Raw genomic sequence first — 7,629 nt, 5'->3', positions numbered from 1 at the left:
TTAAATCTTTGAAGTCCCTGTTTGGATTTTCACTGGGGTCACATTAGATATTTCAACTGGGTGATCATTGGCATGCCATGGCTTGAGTGCAGGTTCCCCTTCCTATTCTGTTCACTCAGATAAGGTCTCCTAGCCATACTTCCCTCCTTTCCAAGGAGACAGGAAGCAGGTCTTATCCCTGAATGGTGGGTTTCAGTTCCCTGCTAGCATGTATGTTATTCATACAAGAAGATCAAGTCCTCCCGTGGGAACTAGGGGGCACCTCACCACTTTGACACTCCAAAAGCTGCCTCCACAGTCCCTGGTTGTACTGTTTCCAAATGCAACCTTGTGTCAACCTGCCTGCCACAGTGTCCTCCTTCCCCAGACTACAGGTATATGGGTCTGATAAAACTCCTGTCAACCTCCGCTGTCCAGTGTTGAGTGTCAGTTTTAGCCATCTCCCATCCCTGTGGAATGAATAGAAGGCAATTAAATACGTGTGAAATTAAAAGGAAAAATATAAGCAGTAACTATTTCAGTGCCATGCCAGGCGCTGCTGCCGAAGGTCGCCAGCTTCAGGGTCTCTGAATTCTAAGCCAGGTACACATGCAGCTCTGAGGTAAAGGGCACCAGCACATGCTGGATGTCCTGCCTATCATTGAGATGGGTTGGTTAGTGGCAGGATAGAGTTCCAGCTTGCCATTTTGTGCTTCAGTTTGTCCTCATAACTTCTTTGGAATTTCTATTTTTTGTTTGTTCTTCTCAGTTCACCCCCATCTTTCCTTCTTCACTACCAGCCCTCTGACATCAGGAGCCCACCCTCAAACCAAAAGCCTTACCTAGACTGTTGACCCCCAGCTCCCACACTTGAGGAAGGTTTGCTTCCAATAATAAATCCTTAGTCCATATTACTCATATGGAGTCTGCTCAAACCCAGAATGATTCAGATGTACTTCTAGGGTTAGTATACACATTCTCTTTAGTAGCTAATTTCAAGCATTGAAGTACCAATTCATTTTTTTTTTGCCCATTTTTTAATGAGCTAAATGCCTTACTTCTATTGATTTGTAGGAATTTTATATTTATTTACAATATATAACAAAGGGCTGTTTTGTTATATATTGTAAATAATTTCAGTCTGTGACTTCTCTTTCAAATTCACATACTGAGTATTATTAACAAATAGAGATATTTAACTTTAACACATTCTAAATTTTTATTTAAGTTTAATGATTTCTATGTTTTACAAGATTTTTCTCTATACCAAGTTTTTAAAAATATTATCCTATATCATGTTTAAGACATTTTTGTTTTTTCCTTGATATTTCATTCTTAATTCTACTTTGAACTATCCATTGTGTGTAGACAAGAGGCAGGAGTGTGAAAGTTTCATTAGTTCCATGTGGATGTCCAATTTATCTAGTACTAGTTATTGAAAAGATGACTCTTTCCCTACCACTTTACAGTGGCATTTTTGTTGTAATCCAAATGCCAGTATATACCTGGTCTCTATTTTGGATTATCTATTTCATCTTGTAATATTACCTCTCTATATTTAATACAGCTATCTCGATAATTATTATTGATATTTAGCATTTCCAATGTCATTCGGTTCAAATATTTTCTAATTTCCTCTGATATTTTTCTTTGACCTTTGGTTTATAAATTTATTTCCAAACACATGGGTATTTTCCAGTTATCTTATTGTTACAGTTTCTAGCTTATTTTCCATTGATTACTGCATGTCTATATAAATTCAGTCTCCTGTCATTTGTCACATCTTGATTTATACCCTGATGAACTTAATTTTTTAAACATTAAGTGTGGTGTTGACATGAATGTGTATTTTGGAATTTGGACATATAACATCAATTATGCCAATATTTTAATCACCTTGTTTAATACCTTCAATATTCTTATTAATAATTTGTTTGCTTTCTATTAGATTTTAAGACAGGTGTGTTAAAATGTTCCCCTGTGATTACAGATTTATCTATTTTTTTTATTAATTTCTGTCAGTTTATGCTTTATATTTGAGGCCATACCATTACTTGCATAAAAATTAAGAATTTTTATCTTTTTGATAAATTTAACATTTTACTATCTTGTCTCCTATTCCTTTAATGCTTTTTGCCCCAAGGCTTACCTTAATTGATGTTAATAAACCTGTACTAGCTTCCCTTGATGAGTTGTTTGCATAGTAAATATTTTTCTCCCTGTTCTTTTAAGTTTATTGTGTTTTAATATTTCTTCTTAAAATCTGTGTATTGCTAAAATTTAACCCTAATAATCTTTACTCCTGTAAATGATGCACTTGGATGATCAGTATTTATAATAGTTACTGGTTATTTGGAGTTTATAGCTTTCTTATAACTTTAAGTCTTCATTATTTTTTCGGTGTTCTAGGGATTTTTTTAATGAATCCTTTTATGTATAAATTGATGACTAAAGTTATGTCTACTTTTTCCAGAGACAATGTACTCTTGCTGTTAGTTCAGGGCAAGAGCAAGATTAGAAACATTAATTATTCCAAAGGATCATCTCCATCCAGTTCCAGTGTTTGTGATAACTTAAAGACAGTTTAGAGCTCCCAAAATGTCAAGGATGTATTTCCAAGTCACATTTTCCCTCATCTTGAACCACCAACTTAAAACCAACGGTTTCTACCAGAATCAGTCTGCCTTCTCACCTTGTTGGCATACTCTTAACTCCATTTTTTAAACCACCAAAGGAAAAGGCTGTTAAAACAACTAATTTTCTGAAACTCTTAGATGGGGTCATGAGATAACCCAAGGGAAAAATTATCTCCCGTACTCAAGGCGAAGCTGTTCCATTAGGTTGTCTCCCTGACTTTGCCTAAGCAATACCTGCAAGAAGAATTGAAATATACGTGGGGTGTGCATGTGTGTGTGCGTGCGTGTGTGTGCATGTGAGTGTGTGCGTGTAGTTTTTTTCCTATTTATTTCAGTAGCAGATTTTATTTAAATTTGCTATTTCATCATTACCTGAAGATGAGATTCTGATTTTTCTGTTTCCACTGTGCTTAATTTGCTCTTTATCCTATCCATTAATACTTAATTTACCTAACTATGCTGTCTTATTTCTAATTTTTTTTTTTTTTTTTTTTTTGGCAGGGAGCAGGGGGCGGTCTTTTTGGAGAAGTATCTCCTCTGTGATTTCTATTACTTCACCAATCATTTTTAAAAATTGTGAACATTCATATTTTATAATTTTAGGAAGCTCTTCCATTACTCTACTTTTGTGGGAATTCCGATTCTCTCGTATTTGACTTAACTCTTTCATGGTGTGTGTGTGTGTGTGTGTGTGTACACGTGAGTGTGTGTGGTTTATACGTTTTGTTAGTTTTTAATTTCAGTTTCTTCTTTTATTCTCTTTACCCTGTGCACAGTGCCTTCTGGGATTCATTTTAGTTCAGACAATTTTCAATGATATCTCCTAAGTAGCAGTAATTATTCTATATGCAAAATTTACAGAGATGAATAAAAAGTTATCTACAATCAAGAAACTTGTCATCTGCTGGGAAAAAAAAGTGTATGCAACTAAGTGTAACATAAATAAGAGAGATATTGAGAATGCCCAAAGTGCTATTGAAGCAGAGCAGAGGAAGCAATTCATTTTGACATAGGGAGCTGGGAAATGCTTCATGAACAGGTGGCAACAGGGTTCAGTAATTACTGAGGATACAATCTTTTCAAGCCATGTGCCTGCTGTTAGAGTTTCTTGGACCTCTTTTGCTGGCAATGTGAGAGTTTTAAGGCTCTTTTCAGCCCCAACTAAATCTTTAAACACCTCCAAGTTTTAAAACATTCCTCTTCTGGTCCATCAATAGTAAATTTACAACCTACAGGTCAGAACCAAAAGCTTTTCAAAGTGTAATTGACAAATACCAGGAAGCATCTCACTTTATCACAGAAAACTTTAAAACTTCAACATGAACCTGGCAAATGTGGGGAGCATTGCCTTCAATCAGGATCACTCCAGCTATTTCTCTCAAACTCAGTGGGAAGGTAAGAACAAATTTCAGGAGACCAAAATAATACTAAAAGCCTCTTAGAATAGCATGCAGCAAGCAATACTGAGTCCCCACAGTCCCAATATGAGATAAATTTATATCATATGTCAAAACCCTAGAACTAATTTTGCAGCACACTAAATCGAATGCAACTTCTGGTTGCTGTCGGAAATTCCCTTTGTACAACTCTGTTGTGCAGTAACTTTAACTTTCTTTCCTTCTTATTAGGAAATTTTTGCAATCAGTAGGAAAAATAGATTGGCTGGTAATGCTTTTTAATTAGACTCATAGATAATGTTACTATTTTTATGTCATTTGTTTATAATCAGACAAATTAATGCATGACTTTTCTTAGCAAATTTTAATTTCTAGCCATGGGTGCTGATGAAATTATAACTTGCTTTGGTATCAGGCCTGTACAGCTATGCCTTGATAATGGCAATTGTGCTGAAAAAATAATAAAATAATTCATAAAAGATAAATGAGCTGAACATTTTAATTAAGCAACATATCGAGAAATGTAATAATATTGCTACTCCAGTTTCACTGTATAGGGTTTAATTTTTAAAATACACACTTTGGAATCTAAAATTGCCTTGTTGTCGTCATACTAACTAGCTAGTCTATCAGGTCTTTTTATTTTATGGTTTTTACACTCTTAGGTACTTGAGTAGATTCCTGCAGACTCAATACCCTATAAGTATGAACACTCTGCAATATATACATTTCAGTTGCAAAAATGCAAGTTAAATATTAAGAATTTTGTATTTTTCTTTCTACATTTTTTTAGAAATTGTATCTTCAGTGTCAGTAGAATTTTTTTTGTTTCCCTAGATGTTTCAAAGAATAGCTCCATATGCATTCATGGGGAGACAAAATGAATTTGGCTTAACATGAATCTTCCTCAGCAGGGTGGCATATAATGTTATGAAATAACTCTTGTGAAGTGTCCTCTCTTCACAATTTATTTTTTTTTTAAATTTTAGGAAAAATACACTGTTCTCCCTACTCTTGCAGAAATTTATTGAATATAATTTCATGAAGCAAAATACACATAAAATAATATATATATACACACAAAATACATATAAAAGCATACATTTCTAGTAGTGTATTAAAAGTCTTATTTGATGAAATGGAATTGTTTTTACAGTATTTTTCTTACTCTGTTGTAAGATAAATTATAATTTTGAAATTAAAATAACAGTATATGTTATTCATATAACCATGAATACACTCTTGTCCTGACATTTAAAAATAATTTGTGGATTTTACTCAGTAAGGTAATTGGTGACAGAAATTACTATTTAATGTCATTTAAGCATCACTATGCATAGATTGTGTTTTCCTTTCCAGTAGAATAACAAAAACCTGACTATAAATGGAATCCATGTAATACATAATATTGCTTGATTAAAAATACTTCTCACTTTTATCCTTTACCTTAATTAGGGCAGAAAATTTATTGTCTGCATACATATTTAGTAAAGACTTCTTATGACTAGATACATCAAATTCTGCACTGAAAATATAAGTAATTGTCCCCCTGGCATTTGGAGTAGTAAGAAATCTAGCCTAGAAATGGCAGTGCCTGAAGCCTTTATTCAAGCTCTCCCCTCAAAGAAGAACACAAGGTAAGAACATTTAATATTAGAGTCAGTTTAGGATACTAGGTTTATTTGATCTTATTTTAGAGAAAGCAGTTACCTGAGAGATGGTGGGTAGGAAATGGCCCTACAGATGTAGGAACAGAAAAGGGGATATTGAGAAGGCATTTAGTAGAAGGGATCTATTTATTAAAAGCTAGAATATAAAGAGGGGAAATGAGGGGAAAAGGAGCAGGAAATGAGACTTTGGGACACTTGTAATTAGGAAAAAAAACATTCTGTTTGCACTCTTGCAAGAAGCTGATCTTCCCCTGAGGCTTGAATATAATTACAAGCCAAACAAGACACTTAGGATCTGCAGATTGATATTGTACATAGATCTCTATTTAGCTACTCTCTTGTTCTTTACCCATGAAATAAATATGAGTGTTTTAAAACACATCTTAACCTATTTTTTGACATGGTAGATATAAAATTATTTTTAAATGTTTTATTTAAATTCTAGTTAGTTAACATATAGTGTAATATTAGTTTCAGGATTAGAATTAGTGATTCATCACTTACATATAATGCCCAGTGATCATCCATACAGGTGCCCCTGTTAATACCTATCACCCATTCAGCCAATCCCTCCACTCACCTCATGTCCAGCAACCTTCAGTGTTTTCTTTATATTTTCTTTATAATTAAAAATGTCTTATGGTTTGTCCCCTTCTCTTTTTTGCCCTTTCCCCTATGTTCACCTGTTGTGTTTCTTACTTTCACAGATGAGCAAAATCACATGATATTTGTCTTTCTCTGACTGACTTTTCTCACTTAGCATAATATACTCTAGCTCCATCCATGTTGTTGCAAATGGCAAGATTTCATTCTTTTTGATGGTTGAGTAATATTCCATTATTTATATATACCATGTCTTCTTTATTCATTCATCAGTGGATAGACATTTGGGCTCTTTCCATAGTTTGGCTATTGTTGATAATGCTGCTATAAATATCTGGGTGCATGTTCCCCTTCTAATCAGTATTTTTGTATCCTTTGAGTAAATACCCTAGTGGTACAATTGCTGGGTCATAGGGTAGATCTATTTGTAATGTTTTTTTGGGGGGAGCAGGGGTGGGAATTACCAGGTATTATTATCTTCCTAATCATATAGAATGCTTCATGAATTTGAGTGTCATCCTTGTGCAGTGGCCAGGCTAATCTTCTCTATATCATTCCAATTTTAGTATATGTGCTACCAAAGAAAGCACTATTTTTAACTTTTTAAGGAATTTCCATACTCTTTTCCAGAGTGGCTGCACCAGTTGGCATTCCCACGGACAGTGTGAGAGTTGCCCCTTTCTCTGCATCCTTGCCAACATCTGTTGTCTCCTGTGTTGTTAATTTCAGCCATTCTGACAGGTGTGAGGTCGTATCTTATTGTGGTTTTGACTTGTATTTCCCTGATAATGAGTGATGTTGGCACCTTTTCATGTGTTTGTTGGTCATCTATAAGTCTTCATTGGATAATTTCTATTAATGTCTTCTGCCCATTTCTTTTTTTTAAGTTTGTTTATTTATTATTTTGAGAGGGGGGAGTAGGGGCAGAGACATAGAGGGAGATAAAGAAGCTCAAGCAAGCTCTGTGCTGTCAGCACAGACCCTGATGCAGGGCTCTATCTCATGAGCCGTGAGATCATCACCTGAGCAGAAGTCAAGAGTTGAACACTCAAACGACTGAGCCACCCAGGCATGTCTCTGCCCATTTATTAACTGTATTATTTATTTTTTGGGTGTTGAGTTTGGTAAGTTCTTTGTAGATTTTGGATACTAACTCTAATCAGATATGTCATATTCAAATATCTTCTGTTGCATTTCTATGCAGAAGTAGTAAAGCAGCAGAAAGAGAAATAAAGCAATTGATCCTATTTACTATTGCACCAAAAACCATAAGATACGTAGGAATAAACCTAACCAAAGAGATAAAAGATCTGTGCCCTGAAAAGTACAGAACACTTAAGAGAG

General features: G+C 34.6%; 1 non-coding gene across 1 annotated transcript; it reads right to left on the bottom strand.

Moving 5' to 3' along the window:
* Nucleotides 1-6,768: 6,768 nt before the first annotated feature.
* Nucleotides 6,769-6,875, bottom strand: LOC128777434 (U6 spliceosomal RNA). The gene has a single exon (XR_008422694.1). It is a non-coding gene; the product is annotated as a U6 spliceosomal RNA (small nuclear RNA).
* Nucleotides 6,876-7,629: the final 754 nt, after the last annotated feature.

The sequence above is a fragment of the Panthera pardus genome, unplaced genomic scaffold (genome assembly GCF_024362965.1).
Source record: "Panthera pardus isolate Hobbes unplaced genomic scaffold, ASM2436296v1 HiC_scaffold_16, whole genome shotgun sequence".
Classification (NCBI taxonomy): domain Eukaryota; kingdom Metazoa; phylum Chordata; class Mammalia; order Carnivora; family Felidae; genus Panthera; species Panthera pardus.
Note: the sequence above shows the minus strand (reverse complement) of the source record. Positions and strands in the feature narration are given on the sequence as shown.